This window comes from Suncus etruscus, chromosome 2 (genome assembly GCF_024139225.1).
Source record: "Suncus etruscus isolate mSunEtr1 chromosome 2, mSunEtr1.pri.cur, whole genome shotgun sequence".
Classification (NCBI taxonomy): Eukaryota; Metazoa; Chordata; class Mammalia; order Eulipotyphla; family Soricidae; genus Suncus; species Suncus etruscus.
The window spans coordinates 34,860,352-34,883,506 of NC_064849.1; positions in this window are offsets into that span (position 1 = coordinate 34,860,352).

Below are 23,155 nucleotides of genomic sequence, written 5' to 3' on the forward strand. Positions count from 1 at the left end.
TCGAAGACCTTTTTGATATATATGTGTTCTGCCTATTTTATTCTCGATAAACTTTATAGATTCGGGTCTGATTTCAAGGTCTTTGATCCATTTTTGAGTTGACTTTTGTATAAAGAGTGAGGTATGGGTCAATTTTCACTTTCGTACATGTGGTTTTCCAGTTGTACCAACACCATTTGTTGAAGAGACTTTCTTTGTTCCATTTCAAGTTCTTGGCTCTTTTGTCAAATATTAGTTGGCTATATATCTGGGGGTTTATGTCTGGGAATTCTGTTCTGACCCACTGGTCTGAGGTCCTGTCTCTGTTCCAGTACCATGCTGTTCTGATCACTATGGCTTTATAGTATAGTTTCAAGTTAGGTAAGGAGATGTCACCCAGCTTTTTGTTTTTCAGTATGTGTTTGGCTATCCTGGGTCTTTTGTAGTTCCATATAAATTTTGTGATTGATTGTTCTAATTCTTTAAAGAATGATGTCTGAATTTGGATTGGGACTGCATTAAATCTATACAGTAGTTTGGGTAGGATAGTCATTTTGACTATGTTAATTCTACCTATCCATAAGCATGGGATGTTCTTCCATTTCTTAAGATCCTCTTCAATTTCTTTCTGGAGTGTTTTAAAGTTTCCCTGGTATAGGTCTTTCACTTCCCTTGTAAGGTTGATATTTTTTGATATTATTTTAAATGGAATTGTATTTTTAATCTCTCTCTCCTCGACTTCATTGTTTGTATATAGAAACGCTACTGTCTTTTGTATATTGAATTTGTACCCAGCCACTTAACTGTATTGGTTAATTGTTTCTAGGAGTTTTACTGTGGACTCCTTAGAGTTTTCAATGTATATCATCATATCGTCTGCAAATAGAGATAGTTTGAGTTCCTCTTTCCCAATTTGGATTCCTTTGATTCCCTTCTCTTGTCAGATTGCTGCTGCTAGGACTTCTAAGGTTATATTGAATAAGAGTGGAGAGAGTGAACAGTCTTGCCTAGTTCCTGACCTTAGTGGGAATGCTTCTAGTTTCTCACCACTAAGTATAATGTTGGCTGTAGGCTTTTCATAGATAGCTGTAACTATCTTGAGGAAGGTTCCTTCTAACCCTATTTTTCTGAGTGTCTTTAACATGAAAGGGTGTTAGATTTTGTCAAACGCCTTCTCTGCATTGATTGATATGATCATGTGGTTTATGTCTTTCTTGTTGTTGATGTGATGTATAATGTTGATTGCTTTGTGTATGTTGAACCAACCTTGCATTCCTGGTATAAAACTCACTTGGTCATGATGTATGATCTTTTTGATGAAGTGCTGGATTCAGTTTGCTAAGATTTTGTTGAGTATCATTGCATCTATCTTCATTAGTGAGATTGGTCTATAGTTTTCTTTCTTGGTGGTGTCTTTGCCATCTTTGGGAATGAGTGTGATATTAGCCTCATAAAAGGAGTTGGGGAGGATTCCTATTTTTTGTTTTTGTTTTTGTTTTTGTTTGTTTTTGTTTTTTTTTATGATTTGGAAGAACCTATGGAAAAGTGGTAGTAAGTATTCTCGGAATGTTTGATAGAATTCACCTGTAAATCCATCTGGGCCTGGACTTTTGTTCTTAGGGAGTTTTTTAGTTACATCTTCAATTTCCTCTGAGGTGATTGTTCTGTTTAGGCTTTCTAGTTTTTCCTTTTCCAATCTCGGAAGATGGGATTTTTCCAGGAATCTGTCGATTTCTACTGGGTTTTCTAGCCTAGATGAGTATAATTGTTCATAATATGATCTCACGATATGTTGTATTTCTTGGGGTTCTGTTGTAATCTCTCCCCTTTCATTTGTGATCCTACTGATTTGGGTGTTTTCCCTCTTTTTTTGGTGAGTTTTGCCAGTGTTTTGTCTATCTTGTTTATTTTTTTGAAAAACCAACTCCTGGTATCATTGATTTTTTTTGTATTGTTTTCTTAGTTTCTATGTTGTTTTTTTCTGCTCTGGTTTTTATTATTTCTTGCCTTCTGGTTGTGGTTGGATTTCTCTGCTGCTGTTGTTCCAATTTCTTGTGGTGATCTTTTAAACTGTTGATTTTGTCATTTTTTTGTTTCTTGATATAGGCCTGTATTGCTATGAGTTTCCCCCTAATTACTGCTTTTGCTGTGTCCCACAAATTTTGACAAGTTGTCTCTTCATTATCATTTGTCTCAAGGAATCTTTTTTATTTATTCCTTGAGTTGCTCTTTGATCTAGCTGTTGTTGAGCAGCATGTTGTTTAATCTCCAGGTATTAGTTTTTCTCCATTGCTTCTTCTTGAAGTCAATTTTGACCTCTGTTGCATAGTGATCTGATAGGGTGCTTCTAATAATCCTTACATTTGTGGTCTTATATAGGTTTGCTTTGTATCCTAAGACATGGTTTATTCTGGAGAAGGTTCCATGTGGGCTTGAGAAGAATGTATATTTTGCTTTCTGGGAATGGAGGGCCTTATATAAGTCTATTAGCCCTAGATCTTCTAATTTTTCATTTGGAGCTCTTATTTCTTTACTATTTTTCTGTTTGGTGGATCTGTCCAGTGGTGATAGTGAAGTATTGAGATCCCCTCCTATTATCAGTTTTCCCTTCATGTGTTTCTTCAGGTTTGCAAGCAGTTGCCTCAGGTATTTTTCTGGCTCTACATTAGGTGCATAGATATTGACCAGGGTTAGTACTTCTTGATCTAATGTTCCCCTGATCAGTAAGTAGTGACCCTCTTTGTCTCTGATAACTTTCTTTAAGTTGAATGCAATTTGGTCTGTTATAAGAATGGCTGTCCCTGCTCTTATTTGCTTTCCATTGACCTGAATAATTACTTTCCATCCTTTTATTCTAAGCCTGTGTTTATCCTGTAGTTGTAGGTGTGTTTCTTGCAGACAGCAGAAGTCCGGTTTATTTTCCTAATCCAGTTCTCTACTATGTGTCTTTTAATTGGAGAGTTTAGTCCATTAACAGTTAGGGAGATTATTGACAGAGACGACTGTTGTGCAGTTGTGTTGTGTAGGGTGGTTTTTGTTACAATTGGGGGTTTGGATTGTGTAATTCGTCTCTAAGTAGGTCGCTTAGGATCGGCTTTGTTTGCACAAATAGTTCAAGTTTGTTCTTGTTTGAGAATGTTTTTAGTCTGTCCTCCCATATGAATGATATTTTTTCTGGGTATTGGACCCTAGGTTGGAAATTTCTTTCATTCAGTCGTTTAAATATGTCATTCCACTGTCTTCTTGCTTGAATTATTTCAAATGGGAGATCTGGTTTTATTCTTATGTTCCTTCCTTTGTACTTGAGGGTTTTTTTCCTCCCTTATTGCTTTAAGGAGTTCATCTTTCTCTTTGTTTTTTGCCATTTGGATTACTATATGTCTTGGTGTTGGTTTCTTAGGGTCTATTTTATTAGGTACTCTCTTCACTTACTTGATTTGCACTGAAGTTTCTTTCCAGAGGGTGGGAAAGTTCTCTGCTATTATATCTCTGACTACTTGTTCTTCCCCTTTCCCTATTTCATCCCCTTCTGGTATACCCACAATTCTTAGATTGTTTCTTTTGTCCTTGTTCATTAGATACTGGACTTTTTCTTCCAGTGCTTTGCCTTTTATTTCTTTGTTGGTTTCTTGGTCATTTTTTGTTTGCGGTTTTCCTTCGAGTTCTTCAATGTGCTTCGCCAACTCTGTGTTTCTGCTCGTAAGGCTTGTTACTTTGTCTTTTAATTCCTTCTATTCTTTTTGTATTGAATCTCTCATGTTCTTTAACATTTCTTCTTTAATTTGGCTGATTTCTTCATCCATAGATTTCTTATACTCGGTAGCTAGCGTTTCTTTCATTTTTTTTTTTAACAATTCTTGCATTTCCTTCTTCATGGTTGCTTTTAGGTCTCCTTCCCATGGATCTGTGCATTTTGGTGGACTTGAAACTTGCTAAAGGGGTTTTATCTCTCTGTGACTAGGATGGTGTCTTGGGGAGTTTTTTTTTCTGGGGGTCTCTTTTAGTTGGCCACTCTTTGGGCATTTGCAGGATTTGAATCACATGTATTCATATATCTCTGGTAGTTTCTCATTAATGATGTCTTGACTGTTGATTCTTCCTGGAGATTTTTCTTCCTGAGTCTCTGGGACTCCAATGATCTTAAGTTGTTTTCTGTTGAGCTTACTATAGAACTTCTATTTCATCTGTTCCCATTCTTTAGTAATTTTTCCATTGTTTGATCATTTGCTTTCTGAGGCTTTTTTTCCCAATTTCTTCTGCTGTATAATTGTTATGTATCTCATCTTCCAGTTGTACTGATTCTATCTCAGCTGCTGTTAACCTGTGGGAAATCTCAAACATGTTTTTTCTTCAATTCATCTACTGAGTTTCTCAGACCCTGTTATTTGATCTGAAATTTCTGTTTGGAGTTTCTCTCATTTCTATCTTCATATTCTCCTGATTCTTTTTGGTTTTCTACTTACTATAACTTTGTTTGAGTTCTTTGAACATGTTCCATATTGCAACTCTAAACTCCTTATTGAGAGACTGACTAGGTGGTTTGGTCATGTTCAAGTCATCAGAGTTGCCATCCTTCATTCTCTATGTCTGGCACTGGCCCGTGTTCTTTCCCCATTGTCACACTAGTACTGCGTGTTTTTCTACGTGTTGTGATTGTATTCATCGGCTAAATGATGTGCACCGTCGCGAAGGGAAGCGGAGCAACCGTGCTCCTCTGGCTTCTCCCTTTCTGGGCGTGTCGACTCACCTCCACGGAAGGCTCACAGGAAGGCAGGCTGGCAGATGGGCCGCACCCAGGATGAAATCAGGCCAAAAATGCAGGACAGCAGAGTAGAGAGGCAGAAGTGTGCTGGCATCTGAGATCCAGCGAAGTTCAGTGGCTCCTCCCTTTCTCGGCGTGGTCACAGGAAGGGCAGGCTGGCTGATGAGCCACACAAGGGTTGAAATCAGGCCCGAAAATCCTAGTCACAATGATGAATCCATTAGATAGAGACAGAATTCTGAAAGCAGCAAGATCGAAAAGAGAAATTACATTCAAGGGAACATCCTTGAGATTTACTGCAGACCTGTCACCAGAAACACTCAAGGCCAGAAGGCAGTGGTGGGACATAGTGACAAAACTCAATGAAAATAAATGCTTCGCCTAGAATACTGCACCCAGCAAAACTCACATTCAGGTTGAAGGAACATTACATAGTTTCACAGACAAACAACAGCTCAAAAACTTCACAGACTCAAAACCATTCTTAAAAGAAAAACTGAACAGCATACTTAAGACAAGGCTTACCCAACAGACACACCAAACTTTATATAAAGATGGCACTAACTCCAGGACAATTATTTCTCTCAATGTCAATGGACCTAAATGCACCAGTTAAGAGACACAGAGTGGCTAAACTGGATCAAAAAAACTCAATCAACCTTCTGCTGCCTCAAGAAACGCACCTGAATAGTCAGAAACAAACATAGACTCAAAATAAAAGGCTGGAGGAAAATCATCAAGCAAAAACAACCCCCAAAAAAAGCAGGGAGGGCCATCATTAATATCAGATGATGCAAATTTTTATACTTAGGAAAGTTGTAAGGGAACAAAGATGGACATTTTGTATTAATCAAGGGATATGTACAGCAGGATGAAATCACCCTCCTAACAGATATATGCTAGCCGAATGATGGGGCCAGTCAAAATATTTAATACAAACTGTTGACAAATCTGAAAAATAATATCAATAACAACACAATAATTGTGGGAGACCTCAACACGGCATTGTCAACACTAGACAGGTCAACCAGACTGAAACCCAACAAGAATATTCTAGACCTGAGGAGAGAAATGGAAGAAAGAGGCCTAGTAGATATATACAGGACACTCCACCCCCAGAAGCCTGGATACACATTTTTCTCTAATGTACATGGGACATTCTCTAGGATAGACTACATGTTAGCACACAAAACATACCTCCATAATATCAAGAGGATAGAAATTTTGCAGGCTGCCTTTGCTGACCACAAAGCCCTGAAATTATATATAAACTACAAAGAGACACAGAAGAAAAATTTTAACACCTGGAAGTTAAATAGCCTCATACTGAATAATCAGTGGGTCCGAGATGAAATCAAAGAGGAAATCAAAACCTTCCTGAAAACAAATGACAATGGAGACACAAATTATCAGAACCTATGGGACACAGCAAAAGCAGTACTGAGAGGAAAATTTATAGCTTTGCAAGCACACATCAGGAAAGAAGAAGGGGCATACCTGAATAGCTTAATGACGCAGCTCATAGAATTAGAAAGTGCTCAACAAAAGGATCCAAAAATAGGGAGGCAGAAGGAAATAACAAAGCTGAGAGCAGAAATCAATAAAGTGGAAACCAGAAAAACCATCCAAAAGATCAACGAAAGCAGAAGTTGGTTCTTTGAAAAAATAAACAAGATTGATAGACCACTGGCAAAACTAACAAAGAAAGAAAGAGAGAGAAACTTGATAACTCGTATTAGGAATGAAAAAGGAGAGATCACTACTGATATGGTAGAGATTCAAAGGGTAATCAGAACTACTTTGAGAAACTCTATGCCACTAAAAATGAAAACCTGGAAGAAATGGATAAATTTTTGGAATCTTATAATCTTCCACGATTGAATGAAGAGGATGTAGCATATCTAAACACACCCATTACTATTGAGGAAATTAAGAAAGTAATCAAATGTCTGCCCAAAAACAAAAGCCCAGGCCCAGATGGATTTACTAATGAATTCTTTCAAACCTTTCAAGAGGAACTACTACCAATCCTGGCAAGACTCTTTCATAAATTGAAAAAACAGGAAATCTTCCAAATAGCTTTTATGAAGCCAACATTACCTTGATACCTAAACCAGACAGAGATGTTACGAAAAAAGAAAATTACAGACCAATATCGCTGATGAATGCAGATGCAAAGATCTTCAACAAAATCCTGGCAAATAGGATTCAATGCCTCATTAAGAAGATCATCCACTACGATCAAGTAGGTTTCATTCCAGGAATGCAAGGCTGGTTTAACATCCGTAAATCTATCAACATAATACACAATATCAACAGCAAGAAAAATAAAAATCACATGATCATATCAATCGATGCAGAGAAAGCATTTGACAAGGTCCAACACCCATTCTTGATCAAAACTCTCAGCAAGATGGGAATGGAAGGAACCTTTCTCAATATAGTTAAGGCCATCTACCACAAGCCAGAGGCAAATATTGTCCTCAATGGAGAAAAACTGAAAGCCTTTCCTCTAAATTCTGGCACAAGACAAGGCTGTCCTCTCTCACCACTCCTATTCAACATAGCACTGGAAGTACTCACTATAGCGATTAGGCAAGAAAAGGATATCAAGGGAATCCAGATAGGAAAGGAAGAAGTCAAGCTCTCACTGTTTGCAGATGACATGATACTCTACTTAGAAAACCCCAAAGACTCTACCAAAAAGCTTCTAGAAATAATAGACTCATATAGCAAGGTGGCAGGCTACAAAATTAACACACTAAAATCAATGGCCTTTCTATACACCAATACTAATAAGGAAGAAATGGACATTAAGAAAACAACTCCATTCACTATAGTGTCACACAAACTCAAATATCTTGGAATCAACTTGACTAAAAATGTGAAGGACCTATACAAGGAAAACTATAAAACTCTGCTCCAAGAAATAAGAGAAATAAGAGAGGACACGCGGAAATGGAAGCACATACCCTGCTCATGGATTGGCAGGATTAACATCATTAAAATGGCAATACTCCCCAAAGCACTGTACAGATTTAATGCGATCCCCCTAAAGATACCCATGACATTCTTCAAAGACGTGGATCAGGCACTTTTGAAATTTATTTGGAACAATAAACACCCTCGAATAGCTAAAGCAATCATTGGGAAAAAGAATATGGGAGGAATTACTTTCCCCAACTTTAAACTTTACTACAAAGCAATAGTTATCAAAACAGCATGGTATTGGAATAAGGACAGGCCCTCAGATCAGTGGAATAAGCTTGAATACTCAGAGAATGTTCCCCAGACATACAATCACCTAATTTTTGATAAAGGAGCAAAAAATCCTAAATGGAACAAAGAAAGCCTCTTCAACAAGTGGTGTTGGCACAACTGGGTAGCCACTTGCAAAAAATTGAACTTAGACCTCCAGCTAACATCATGTACGAAGGTAAAATCCAAATGGATTAAAGACCTCGATATCAGACCCAAAACCATAAGATATATAGAACAATACGTAGGTAAAACACTCCAGGACATTGAGGCTAAAGGCATCTTCAAGGAAGAAACTGCACTCTCCAAGCAAGTGAAAGCAGAATTTAACAGATGGGAATATATTAAGCTGAGAAGCTTCTGCACCTCAAAGGAAATAGTGCCCAAGATACAAGAGCCACCCACTGAGTGGGAGAAACTATTCACCCAATACCCATCAGATAAGGGGCTAATCTCCAAAATATACAAGGCACTGACAGAACTTTACAAGAAAAAAACATCTAATCCCATCAAAAAATGGGGAGAAGAAATAAACAGACACTTTGACAAAGAAATACAGATGGCCAAAAGACACATGAAAAAGTGCTCCACATCACTAATCATCAGGGAGATGCAAATCAAAACAACGATGAGATACCACCTCACACCACAGAGAATGGCACACATCACAAAGAATGAGAATAAACAATGTTGGCGGGGATGTGGGGAGAAAGGAACTCTTATCCACTGCTGGTGGGAATGCCATCTAGTTCAACCTTTATGGAAAGCGATATGGAGATTCCTCCAAAAACTGGAAATTGAGCTCGCATACGATCCAGCTATACCACTCCTAGGAATATACCCTAGGAACACAAAAATACAATACAAAAAACCCCTTCCTTACCACCTATATTCATTGCAGCTCCTATTTACCATAGCAAGACTCTGGAAACAACCAAGATGCCCTTCAACAGATGAATGACATAAAGAAACTGTAAGTGTTACGAATATACACAATGGAATATTATGCAGACTGTCAGGAGAGATGACTGTCATGAAATTTTTCCTATACTACATGGTATGATACACGGAATCCTATTTTATGTCTGCAGAGAAATAACGTCAGAGATGAGAGAGGAAAACGACTAGACATGGTCTCACACATTTCTGGTGTTTTAAGAAAATAGAAGACATTCTTGCAATAATAACTTTCAGACACAAAAGAGAAAACGAGCCTGAAGTTCCAGCATGCACCTCAGAAGCTCATCACAAAGAGTGATGAGTATAGTTGGATAAATAACTACATTTTGAACTGTCCTAATAATGAGAATGTATGAGGGAAATTGAGAACCTGTTTAGAGTACAGGCGGGGGTCGGGTGGGGAGGAGGGAGACTTGGGACATTGGTGATGGGAATGTTGCACTGGTGATGGGTGGTGTTAAGAAAAAAAATATTGTTATTCAATAATGGAATACAATGTATATACAATATATTATCATATACAATACATTGCATTATTAAAAAAAGAAGATTGTGAAGGAAAATTAAAAAAAAAAGGTTTATCTCTGTATCTCCAGATATTAGGATTCTCCTTGATTTACCCATATTTCTTTGCATTTATTGGTGTGGTTTGGAGTGCTGTGCCTTCTAAATTCAGCCTTCTTTGGTCCCCTGTGGCGTGGGGATGTGTCCCCTCCATGAGCATGGTTCTAGAGGGGGTTGTTGGGTGGGATCGCTGGGGTTTGGCTCCTCCTGTGCTCTTTATGTGGCCTGATTTGTTGCTTTTCCCTTTTGTTGTCAGCTAGAGCAGGTCCTCTCCTGGGCACATTGGTGGAGGGCACTGTTGAGCCTAGCTCCTTCGCCCCCCTTCCCTTTCTGGAAGTCAGCCCTCCTTCAGAGGGTTTGATCAATTTTCTTCTCCTTATTCCTGCCAGCCAGTGCATTTCTGCTCCTGGCCACAATGGTTGAGAGCGCTATTGAGCCTAGCTTTCTATCCTTCCTCCCCTCTCTGGAAGTCAATGGAGCTCCGCCCCCTCTGAGCCTCAGCAGAAGAAATTCCCGTAGTGAAACCCACCCAGTAACTGCCCTCAGCCCTTGGGGAGTCTCAGGTCCATTCTGGGGCTCAGGGGGGTAGGCTGCTCTAGGTTAGCCAATGGTCCAGGTGGCAGGCCCAAGCTCACCCAGTCTATTGGTCCTAGCCCGTCCCAGCAGCGCAGAGTGGGTCAGTTGTAGGGTTCTCCTCACCTGGTCTGCACTCAGCTCAGACTCAGTGGCACTAGGTGCGGTGGCGAGAAGCCTGTCTCAGGCTCCCATGTGGAAAGTGTGGAGGTGCTGGGAAAAGCACTCACCTGTGTGCTCTCTGCTCAGGCTTGGGGTCCCTAGGAGGGGTGCGGGGTGAGGCGGTGAGAAGCCTGTCTCAGGCTCCCATGTGGAAAGTGTGGAGGTGCTGGGAAAAGCACTCACCTGTGTGCCCTCAGCTCGGGCTTGGGGTCCCTAGGAGGGGCGCAGGGTGAGGCAGCGAGAAGTCTGTCTCAGGCTTCCACATGGAGAGTGTGGAGGTGCCAGGAAAAGCACTCACCTGTGTGCTCTCTGCTTGGGCTTGGGGTCCCTGTGTGCCCTTCACTTGGGCTTGGGGTCCCTGTGTCAAAAGCTTCTTCTATATTTCAGAGAAGGGGGAGATGTAACTCCACCCTGGATTTAGGTGTATCTACCTTAGACCTGCCCATTTCTGGGAGGGCTCTTGGGAAGCGGATATTTGGTTGTATCTCTACCTGCAAGACCCCGCCTTTTCCTGGGAGTGGTCTTGGAAAGGTAAGATAAGGCCTTTGATCCAGGGGATTAGGGTCTTTTGGTCTTTGGCCAGCATGGAGGTCAAAGGGAAGATGGCTGAAAGGAGTTAAGACGCAGGGCTAGCTAAGAATGGCTGAATGCTTAATTAGTTATGATATAGGCCACACATGTGGTGGATAGGGTATGAATAAAGCTGATACTTCCTGAAGCCTGACTGTGAGTGAGTTCAATACCCGTCCCGACCACCTAAAGATGATGACCTGACAGTTAATGGAGGATGGAGCCACGTGGTCCTGAGCCTCAGGACAAAGGCCTCCATCCACCATCCAAATCCATCCTAAGGGCTATGTTATGCAAAACACTGATATCAGAGCAGTAGACAAATATGGGATCATCCCCTATATGACTGCTGAGCATGCACACTTATGAAGTTGGGCCTGATATTGGAACCCTACTAGAGTTCTAGAAATTGACTATTTTTTCATCTGAAGAAGTACAATTTTTAATGATTTACATACAGAAGGTAAAGGTTTGTTTCCCAGCAGTGCATGGACTCCTGAGTACTACTCGGTGAAAACTCCAAATACTGAGCACAATGGAGTCTCTGAATACAGTTGGGTGTTTCCCTGAATTCAAAACCAAATCATAAAATAAAAGAAGAGTCTATCTGACCTGTAAAACCTCGTATTTGGCTATAGAAACTGACTAAATCACAGTAGCTTAATTTTCCCTGACTAGAGCTGAACATGGTTTCTGTGGCTTCTCTACTGTAGTTGCCTTATCTCCTAGAAGAAGCATAGTTCTCTTTCTGGGGTCCATCTATTCATTGCTCCCTAGGACTGGATAAAGAGGCAATTCATCATTCCCATAGCCAAAAAATGTAAGAGTAAAAGACTCTACTGACCACCCCTGGTTCTGAGATGAAAGTTGGTTGCAGAAAGAAACTAAGGCAAAGTTACAGTAGGGGAAGGAAAGTCAGAACTCTGGTCCTTTCTGACTCGAGGCTATTCTAAACGAGTAACTTGGCACATTAAATCCCAGGGGTGGGTTTCTTCCAGCCTCCCACACTGTGTTCTAGCCATATTTTTGTCCCAGGGGGTTCTCCTTTCCCAGCCCTCTTTCACTACACAGCTGTGACCACAGATGATTCAAGAAATGATTACAACTTGCTCTTCTCTCCAAATTTCTGAAATTTGCATACCAGTTCCTGCCTAAAGTTATTTTGCTATCATCTTTTTATTTCCAAAAAATTTCTGGTTTATTTCTTAAATTTTATTTTATTGAAATCAATTGAATACTCTCACTAGTTGGATTTCAGACTATACCAATGATTCAGGCACCTTTCCCACCATCCCGTATCCATCCACCTCACCTCCACCAATGTTACCCCAGAGTGCCATCCTATACACCCACTCTTTTGCCCCCCTGGACCCTGCCAGTTATAACACGGCCTTCTTTATTTTTAGATTGTTCAAGTTTAGGTCCCCTTGATTCTCTCTATCGTTGCCTTTTGGCTTGGATATTTAGTTCTGTCCCTTACTTTATTTCCCCACCAATGTATCTGAGGACTTCCGGTTTTGTTACTTCATAAATTTTATTTCATAAGAACTTTTATGGTACCACTCTGAATTAGCGTCAGCAAACAATGACTGGCTAGACCAACTTAATCCACCACCTGCTCTTTCCAAAAGACTTTTGTTCCATTGCAGACATGCCCATCTGTTTACAAGTTTTCTAGGGCTGTCTTTACACTAAAATAGCAGAGTTAAGTAGCTTTATTAGAGACATCAAGGCCAGAAAAGCCAAAAATACTTACCACTAGCTCTTGGCAGAAAAAAATACTGGAGGGTGCTAAAAAGATAGAAAGTAAAACACTTTCTTACATGCAGCTTTTCCTGTTTGATACCTGGCACTGTTTGATCCTTCCTCCAAGTATCGCCAGGACTGATTCCTGAGAACAGAGTAATCTCTTAGCATAATGGGCATGACCTAAACTCAACTGCCCAAAGAAATAAAAGAAAATGAAAAGTTTATGTCTCCCTACTCTTTTTTTTTTTTTTATTTTTATTTTGATCATAGTGGCTTACATATCTTTCACAGTAGTATTTTAGGTACATATTAGCATTGAATCAGGGGAATACCCACCACCAAATTTGTCCTTCCTCCTCCCCCATTCCCTTTCTGCAATCCATATCCCCCACCATCACACCCATGCTGCTAGAGTAGGTGGTCCCCTCTTTGTCTAGCTTACTATCAGTGATCATATATCTGTTTGGTCCTGGTGCCCTCCCTTGTTTCTCCCTCTATTTGAGAGGCTGAGCTAGATAAATTGAGTTATTTGGTTCTGTTTGAGGGAAAGAAAAAGCAATAGAATGGGGTAAAGAATAAGAAGAAAAAAATTTAAAAAAAATTAAAATATGCTGAAAATGGGCAGAGTCCATCTAGTGGCTATCAACCTCAGTTTTAGAGAGGATATGAAAAAGGTAATTGAAACACCATTACAATACAAAAAGAAATGATTCTTTGTTCTAATTTATCAAAGAATGATGTCTGAATTTGAATAGGGATTGCATTAAATCTATCTAGTAGTTTGGGTAGGATAGTCATTTTGACTATGTTGATTTTACTTACCCATGAGCATGGGATGTTCTTCCATTTCCTTAGATCCTTTTCAATTTCTTTCTGAAGTGTTTTGCAGTTTTCCTGGTATAGGTCCTTCTCTTCCCTTGTAAGGTTGATTCCTAGGTACCTAATATTTTTTATACTATTTTAAATGGAATTGTATTTTTAATCTCTCTCTCTCTTCAACTTCGTTATTTGTTTTTGTTTTTTTTTAATTTTTTTTTATTTAAACACCTTGATTACATACATGATTGTGTTTGGGTTTCAGTCATAAAAGGAACACCACCCATCACCAGTGCAACATTCCCATCACCCAAGTCCCAAATCTCCCTCCTCCCCCCCCAACCCCCGCCTGTACCCTAAACAGGCTCTACATTTCCCTCATACATTCTCAATATTAGGACAGTTCAAAATGTAGTTATTTCTCTAACTAAACTCATCACTCTTTGTGGTGAGCTTCCTGAGGTGAGCTGGAACTTCCAGCTCTTTTCTCTTTTGTGTCTGAAAATTATTATTACAAGGGTGTCTTTCATTTTTCTTAAAACACATAGATGAGTGAGACCATTCTGCGTTTTTCTCTCTCTCTCTGACTTATTTCACTCAGCATAATAGATTCCATGTACATCCATGTATAGGAAAATTTCATGACTTCATCTCTCCTGACAGCTGCATAATATTCCATTGTGTATATGTACCACAGTTTCTTTAGCCATTCGTCTGTTGAAGGGCATCTTGGTTGTTTCCAGAGTCTTGCTATGGTAAATAGAGCTGCAATGAATATAGGTGTAAGGAAGGGGTTTTTGTATTGTATTTTTGTGTTCCTAGGGTATATTCCTAGGAGTGGTATAGCTGGATAGTATGGGAGCTCGATTTCCAGTTTTTGGAGGAATCTCCATATCGCTTTCCATAAAGGTTGAACTAGACAGCATTCCCACCAGCAGTGGATAAGAGTTCCTTTCTCTCACATCCCCGCCAACACTGTTTATTCTCATTCTTTGTGATGTGTGCCATTCTCTGGGGTGTGAGGTGGTATCTCATCGTTGTTTTGATTTGCATCTCCCTGATGATTAGTGATGTGGAACATTTTTTCATGTGTCTTTTGGCCATGCGTATTTCTTCTTTGTCAAAGTGTCTGTTCATTTCTTCTCCCCATTTTTTGATGGGGTTAGATGTTTTTTTCTTGTAAAGTTCTGTCAGTGCCTTGTATATTTTGGAGATTAGCCCCTTATCTGATGGGTATTGGGTGAATAGTTTCTCCCACTCAGTGGGTGGCTCTTGTATCCTGGGCACTATTTCCTTTGAGGTGCAGAAGCTTCTCAGCTTAATATATTCCCATCTGTTAATCTCTGCTTTCACTTGCTTGGAGAGTGCAGTTTCCTCCTTGAAGATGCCTGTAATGTCCTGGAGTGTTTTGCCTATGTGCTGTTCTATATATCTTATGGTTTTGGGGCTGATATCGAGGTCTTTAATCCATTTGGATTTTACCTTTGTACATGATGTTAGCTGGGGGTCTAAGTTTAATTTTTTGCAAGTGGCTATCCAATTGTGCCAACACCACTTGTTGAAGAGGCTTTCCCTGCTCCATTTAGGATTTCCTGCTCCTTTATCAAAAATTAGATGGTTGTATCTCTGGGGAACATTTTCTGAGTATTCAAGCCTATTCCACTGATCTGAGGACCTATCCTTATTCCAATACCATGCTGTTTTGATAATTGTTGCTTTGTAGTACAGTTTAAAGTTGGGAAAAGTAATTCCTCCCATATTCTTTTTCCCAATGATTGCTTTAGCTATTCGAGGGTGTTTATTGTTCCAAATGAATTTCAAAAGTGTCTGATCCACTTCTTTGAAGAATGTCATGGGTATCTTTAGAGGGATGGCATTAAATCTGTATAATGCCTTGGGGAGTATTGACATTTTGATGATGTTAATCTTGCCAATCCATGAGCAGGGTATGTGTTTCCATTTCCGTGTGTCCTCTCTTATTTCTTGGAGCAGAGTTTTATAGTTTTCTTTGTATAGGTCCTTCACATATTTAGTCAAGTTGATTCCAAGATATTTGAGTTTGTGTGGTACTATTGTGAATGGGGTTGTTTTCTTAATGTCCATTTCATCCTTATTACTATTGGTATATAGAAAGGCCATTGATTTTTGTATGTTAATTTTGTAGCCTGCCACCTTGCTATATGAGTCTATTGTTTCTAGAAGCTTTTTGATAGAGTCTTTAGGGTTTTCTAAGTAGAGTATCATGTCATCTGCAAACAGTGAGAGCTTGACTTCTTCCTTTCCTATCTGGATTTCCTTGATATCCTTTTCTTGCCTAATCGCTATAGCAAGTACTTCCAGTGCTATGTTGAATAGGAGTGGTGAGAGAGGACAGCCTTGTCTTGTGCCAGAATTTAGAGGGAAGGCTTTCAGTTTTTCTCCATTGAGGATAATATTTGCCACTGGCTTGTGGTAGATGGCCTTCACTATATTGAGAAAGGTTCCCTCCATTCCCATCTTGCTGAGAGTTTTGATCAAGAATGGGTGTTGGACCTTATCAAATGCTTTCTCTGCATCTATTGATATGATCATGTGGTTTTTATTTTTCTTGTTATTGATGTTGTGTATTATGTTGATAGATTTACGGATGTTAAACCAGCCTTGCATTCCTGGGATGAAACCTACTTGATCGTAGTGGATGATCTTCTTAACGAGGCATTGAATCCTATTTGCCAGGATTTTGTTGAGGATTTTTGCATCTGCATTCATCAGTGATATTGGTCTGTAATTTTCTTTTTTGGTAGCGTCTCTGTCTGGTTTAGGTATCAAGGTGATGTTGGCTTCATAAAAGCTATTTGGAAGTGTTTCTGTTTGTTCAATTTCATGAAAGAGTCTTGCCAAGATTGGCAGTAGTTCCTCTTGGAAAGTTTGATAGAATTCATTAGTGAATCCATCTGGACCTGGGCTTTTGTTTTTCGGCAGTCATTTGATTACTGTTTTAATTTCATCAATGGTGATGGGGGTGTTTAGATATGCTACATCCTCTTCCTTCAACCGTGGAAGATTATAAGAGTCCAAGAATTTATCCATTTCTTCCAGGTTCTCATTTTTAGTGGCGTAGAGTTTTTCAAAGTAGTTTCTGATTACCCTTTGAATCTCTGTCATATCAGTAGTGATCTCTCCTTTTTCATTCCTGATACGAGTTATCAAGTTTCTCTCTCTCTTTCTTTGTTAGGTTTGCCAGTGGTCTATCAATCTTGTTTATTTTTTTCAAAGAACCAACTTCTGCTTTCGTTGATCTTTTGGATTGTTTTTTGAGTTTCCACTTCGTTGATTTCTGCTCTCAGCTTTGTTATTTCCTTCTGTCTTCCTATTCTTGGGTCCTTTTGTTGAGCATTTTCTAGTTCTATTAGCTGTGTCATTAAGCTACTCAGGTAAGCTCCTTCTTCCTTCCTGATGTGTGCTTGCAAAGCTATAATTTTTCCTCTCAGTACTGCTTTTGTTGTGTCCCATAAGTTCTGAGAGTTTGTGTCTTTATTGTCATTTGTTTCCAGGAACCTTTTTATTTCCTCCTTGATTTCATCTCGGACCCACTGGTTATTGAGCATGAGGCTGTTTAACTTCCAGGTGTTAAAGTGTTTCTTCTGAGTCCCTTTGGAGTTCACAAATAATTTCAGAGCCTTGTGGTCAGCGAAGGTAGTCTGCAAAATTTCTATCCTCTTGATCTTATGGAGGTATGTTTTATGTGCCAGCATGTAGTCTATCCTGGAGAATGTCCCATGTACATTGGAGAAGAATGTGTATCCAGGTTTCTGGGGATGGAGTGTCCTATATATATCCACTAGGCCTCTTTCTTCCATTTCTCTCCTCAGGTCTAGTATATTCTTGTTGGGTTTCAGTCTGGTTGACCTGTCCAGTGTTGACAAAGCCGTGTTAAGGTCCCCCACAATTATTGTGTTGTTGTTGATATTATTTTTCAGATTTGTCAACAGTTGTATTAAATATTTTGCTGGCCCCTCATTCGGTGCATATATGTTTAGGAGAGTGAATTCTTCCTGCTCTACGTACCCCTTGATTAATATAAAATGTCCGTCTTTGTCCCTTACCACCTTCCTGAGTATAAAGTTTGCATTATCTGATATTAGTATGGCCACTCCAGCTTTTTTATGGGTGTTGTTTGCTTGGATAACTTTTCTCCAGCCTTTTATTTTGAGTCTATGTTTGTTCTGACTATTCAGGTGCGTTTCTTGTAGGCAGCAAAAGGTTGGATTGAGTTTTTTGATCCATTTAGCCACTCTGTGTCTCTTAACTGGTGCATTTAGTCCATTGACGTTGAGAGAAAGAATTGTCCTGGGATTTAACGCCATCTTTATTTCAAAATTTGGTGTGTCTTTTGGGTAGTCTTGTCTTAGATTAGGTCTTTCAGTTTTTCTCTTAAGACTGGTTTTGTGTCTGTGAAGTTTCTGAGCTGTTTTTTGTCTGTGAAACCATGTATTCTTCCATCAAACCGGAAAGTGAGTTTTGCTGGGTATAGTATTCTGGGTGAAGCATTCATTTCATTCAGTCTTGTCACAATATCCCACCACTGCTTTCTGGCATTGAGCGTTTCTGGTGACAGGTCTGCTGTAAATCTCAGGGAAGCTTGCTTGAACATGATTTCCCCTTTTGATCTTGCTGTTTTCAGAATTCTGTCTCTATCTGTGGGATTTGTCATTGTGACTAGGATGTGTCTTGGGGTGGTTTTTCTGGGGTCTCTTTTGGTTGGTACTCTTCGGGCATGCAGGATTTGATCACATATATTCTTTAGCTCTGGAAGTTTCTCTTTAATGATGTTCTTGACCATTGATTCTTCCTGGAAATTTTCTTCCTGGGTCTCTGGGACTCCAATGATTCTTAAGTTGTTTCTGTTGATCTTATCATAGACTTCTATTTTCGTCTGTTCCCATTCTTTGACTAATTTTTCCATTGTCTGCTCATTTGCTTTAAGTTTTTTGTCCAATCTCTCCTGCTGTATGGAATTGTTATGTATCTCATCTTCCACAGCACCAAGTCTATTCTCAGCTTCTGATACCCTGTCCCAGAGCTTATCCATTTTGTCATTCACTTCGTTTACTGACTTTTTCAGTCCTGTTAGTTGACATATTATTTCAGTTTGGAGTTTTGTCATTTCTGCCTTCATATTTTCTTGGTTCTTATTAGTGTTCTGTTCAACTCGATCCATGGTTTCTTGGAGTCTGTTGAGCACCTTCCATATTGCTAGTCTAAAGTCCTTATCTGAGAGGTTGATTAGTTGTTCAGTCATTATCTGGTCCTCAGAATTGTCATCTTCATTCTCTATGTCTGATGCTGGCCTGCGCTGTTTCCCCATTGTCACACTTATATTGTGGGTTTTTCTACGTGTTGTAGTGGTATTCATTGTCTATATGATGTAGGCAGCACACTCCTCTGGCTCCTCCCTTTCTGGATGGGCTGACTTGCCTCTAAGGGAGGGGAGTCCTCCGTGGATGAAGCCTCACACTGGGTCAAATCTTAGGCCCGAGCATGCAACAGAGAAGACAGTCCAGAGAGAAATGTTTGCTTCTGTGATATAGCGCCGTTCTTAGTGTGATTTTTCCTTCTTGTTGCAATGGAGTTCTTTCCTTAGAAAGAGTGCACGGCCGCGTAGCGAAGCGGAGGTTTCTGGAGGCTCTTTTTGCCCCACTCGCAAGAGTTTCACGCAAGAGGACAGTAGACAGACATAGACAGGTCACACTCACAGTCTTTCACAGCTGAGCCCCACTGGGCCGGTGTACTTTCGCGGATTTTCCCCGCCTGGTGTCACACACAGGGAGCCAGCTTTTGCAAAGGTTAGCCGGTTTTTATGCTCTGAAGTCCCTCCCTGAAAATGGCGTCTGGGCGAGCGAGGTTTCTGGAGGCTCTTTTTGCCCCACTCGCAAGAGTTTCACGCAAGAGGACAGTAGACAGACATAGACAGGTCACACTCACAGTCTTTCACAGCTGAGCCCCCCAACTTCGTTATTTGTATAGAGAAACGCTACTGTCTTTTGTGTATTGACTCAGTAGCCAGCCACTTTGCTGTATTGGTTAATTGTTTCTAGGAGTTTTACTGTGGACTCTTTAGGGTTTTCAATGTTTATCATCATATCGTCTGCAAAAAGAGATAGTTTCTTTTTCCCAATTGGATTCCTTTGATTCCATTCTCTGGCTGGATTGCTACTGCTAGGACTTCTAAGATTATATTGAATAAGAGTGGAGAGAGTGAACAGCCTTGCCTGGTTCCTGACCTTAGTGGAAATGCTTCTAGTTTTTCACCATGAAGGATAATGTTTGCTGTGGGCTTTTCATAGATAGCTGTAACTATCTTGAGGAAGATTCCTTCTAACCCTGTTTTGCTGAGTGTCTTCAACATGAAAGGGTGTTGGATTTTGTCAAATGCCTTCTCTGCATAGATTGATATGATCATGTGTTTTTTGTCCTTGTTGTTGTTAATGCGATGTATGATTTTGATTGATTTGTGTATGTTTTACCAACCTTGCATTTCTGGGATAAAACCCACTTGGTCATGGTATATAATCTTTTTGATATAGTGCTGGATTTGGTTTGCTAAGATTTTGTTGAGTATCTTTGCATCTATGTTTATTATTGTGATTGTTTTGTAGTTTTCTTTCTTGGTGGTATCTTTGCCATCTTTGGGAATGAGTGTGATATTAGCCTCATAAAAGGAGTTGGGGAGGATTCCTGTTTTGTTTGTTTGTTTGTTTGTTTTTTGATGATTTGGAAGAGCCTGTGTAAAAGTGGTAGTAAGTTTTCTCAAAATGTTTGATATAGAATTCACCTGTTAATCCATCTGGACATAGACTTTGATTCTTAGGGAGTTTCTTAATTACATCTTCAATTTCTTCTGAAGTGATTGGTCTGTTTAGGCTTTCTAGGTCTTCTTTTTCCAGTCTCGGAAGATTGTATTTTTCAGGAATCTGTCGATTTCTACTGGGTTCTCCAGCCTGAGTATAGTTGTTCATAATATGACCTCATGGTATGTTGTATTTCTTGGGGTTCTGTTGTAATCTCTTCCCTTTCATTTGTGATCCTACTGATTTGGGTGTTTTCCGTCTTTTTTTTTTTTTTTGCTGAGTTTTACCAGTCGTTTGTCTATCTTGTTTATTTTTTCAAAAAACCAACTTCTGGTCTCATTGATTTTTTGTACTGTTTTCTTAGTCTCTATGTTGTTTATTTCTGCTCTGGTTTTATTATTTCTTGCCTTTTGGTTGTGGTTGGATTTCTTTCCTGCTGTTGTTCCAATTCCTTGAGATGATCCTTTAAAGTAACAGTTGATTTTGTCATTTTCCTGTTTCTTGATATAGGCCTGTATTGCTATGAGTTTTCCCCTAATTACTGCTTTTGTGTCCCACAAATTTTTACAAGTTGTCTCTTCGTTATTGTTCATCTCAAGGAATCTTTTTATTTCTTCCTTCAGTTGCTCTGTGATCCAGCTGTTATTGAGCAGCATGTTGTTTAATCTCCAGATACTAGTTTTTTTTCATTGCTTCTTCTTGCAGTCAATTTTGACCTCTGTTGCATAGTGATCTGATAGTGTGCTTTTAATGATCCTTACACTTGTGGTCTTATATAGGTTAGATTTGTATCCTAAGACATGGTCTATTCTGGAGAAGGTTCCGTGAGGGCTTGAGAAGAATGTGTATTCTGGGGCTGGAGGGTCCTATATAAGTCTATTAGCCCTAGATCTTCTAATTTTTCATTTAGGGCTCTTATTTATTTGCTATTTTTCTGTTTGGTGGATCTGTCCAGTGGTGACAGTGGAGTATTGAGATCTCCTACTATTATCACATTTCCCTTCATGTGTTTCTCCAGGCTAGTAAGCAACTGCCTCACATATTTTGCTGACTCTACATTAGGTGCATAAATATTGATCAGGGCTAGTACCTCTTGATCTAGTGTTCCCCTGATTAGTATGTAATGACCCTCTTTGTCTCTTATCACTTTCTTGAGATTGAATGGAATTTGGTCTGATATAAGAATGGCTGTCCCTGCTCTTTTTTGTTTTCCATTGGCCTGAAAGATTTATTCCCATCCTTCTAGTCTAAGTCTATGCCTATCCTGTACTTGTAAGTGTGTTTCTTGCAGGCAGCAGAAGTCCGGTTTATGGTTTCTAATCCAGTTCTCTACTATGTGTCTTTTAAAGGGAGAGTTTAGTCCATTAACATTTAGGGAGATTAGGGCCGGAGAGATAGCATGGAGTTAAGGCATTTGCCTTTCATGCAGAAGGTCATCGGTTTGAATCCTGGCGCCCCATATGGTCCCCTGTGCCTGCCAGGAGCAATTTCTGAGCCTGGAGCCAGGAATAACCCCTGAGCACTGCCGGGTGTGACCCAAAAACCACACACAAAAAAAATTTAGGGAGATTATCGACAGAGAGGGCTGTAGTGCAGTTGTGTTGTGTAGGGTGGCTGTTATTACAATCCAGGGTTTGGATTGCATAGTTTGTCTTTGAGTAGGTCATTTAGAATCAGTTTTGTTTGCACAAATAATGCAAGATCATTTTTGTTTGAGAATATTTTTAGGCTACCATCCCATATGAATGATAGTTTTGCTGGGTATTGTAACCTAGGCTGGAAATTTCTTTCATTCAGTCATTTAAATATTTCATTCCACTGTCTTCTTGCTTGAATTGTTTCAAATGGGAGATCTGGTTTGATTTTTATGTCCCTTTCTTTGTACTTGAGGGTTTTTTCCCCTTATTGCTTTAAGGAGTTCATCTTTCTCTTTGTTTATTTGCCGTTTGGATTACTATATGTCTTGGTGTTGGTTTATTAGGGTCTATTTTATTGGGAACTCTTTGCTCTTCCTGGATTTGCATGAAGTCCTTTTTCCAAAGGTTGGGGAAGTTTTCTGCTATTATTTCCTAACTACTTGTTCTTCCCATTTCCCTGTTTCCTCCCCTTCTGGTATACCTACAATTTGTAGGTTATTTCTTTTGTCTTTGTTCATTAAGTACTGGTATTTTCCTTCCAGTACCTTGCATCTTATTTTCTTGTTGGTTTCCTGGTCGATTTTGGTTTGCAGTTTTCCTTTGAGTACTTCTATGTGCTTCTCCAACTCTGATTCTGCTCGTATGGCTTTTTACGGTGTCTGTTAATTCCTTAAATTCATTTTGTATGGAGTCTCTCATGTTTGTATGAGATCTTCTTTAATTCTTTAATTTGGCTAATTTGTTCTTCCATGGATTTCTTGTACTTGGTGGCTACCGAGTCTCTCATTTTCTTTACCATGGCTTGCATTTCCTTTCTCATGGCTGCTTTTAAATCTCCATCTGTTGGATCTGTGCGTTTTGGTGGACTTGGGAACTTACAAGAATTTCTCTCTGTGTCTCCAGTTGTTAGCATCCTCTTCAGTTTACCCATGTTTCTCTGCATATATTGGTGTGGATTGGAGAGCAGTGCCTTCTTATTTCGGCCTGCTTTTACTCCCTGTGGTGTGGGGCTGAGTCCCTTCTCTGAATTGAAGCTCTGGGTGGGACTGTTGGGTGGGCTGGCTGAGGTTTGGCCTCTAGAGTGCCCTCTAGCAGAGCCTGATTAGTTGTCGCTCCCTGTTGTTGCCAGCCAGTGCAGTACCGCTTCTGGCCACAATGGTGGAGGGTGCTGTTGAGCCTGGCTCCCTTGTCGTCCTCACCTAAGTGAAAATCAGTGGGGCTCCGCCCCCTACAGGCCTCTGCTGGAAGCCCTTCCTGTCTGTAGTTCCTAGCCTGTCCCAAGGGCGCCGAGACCT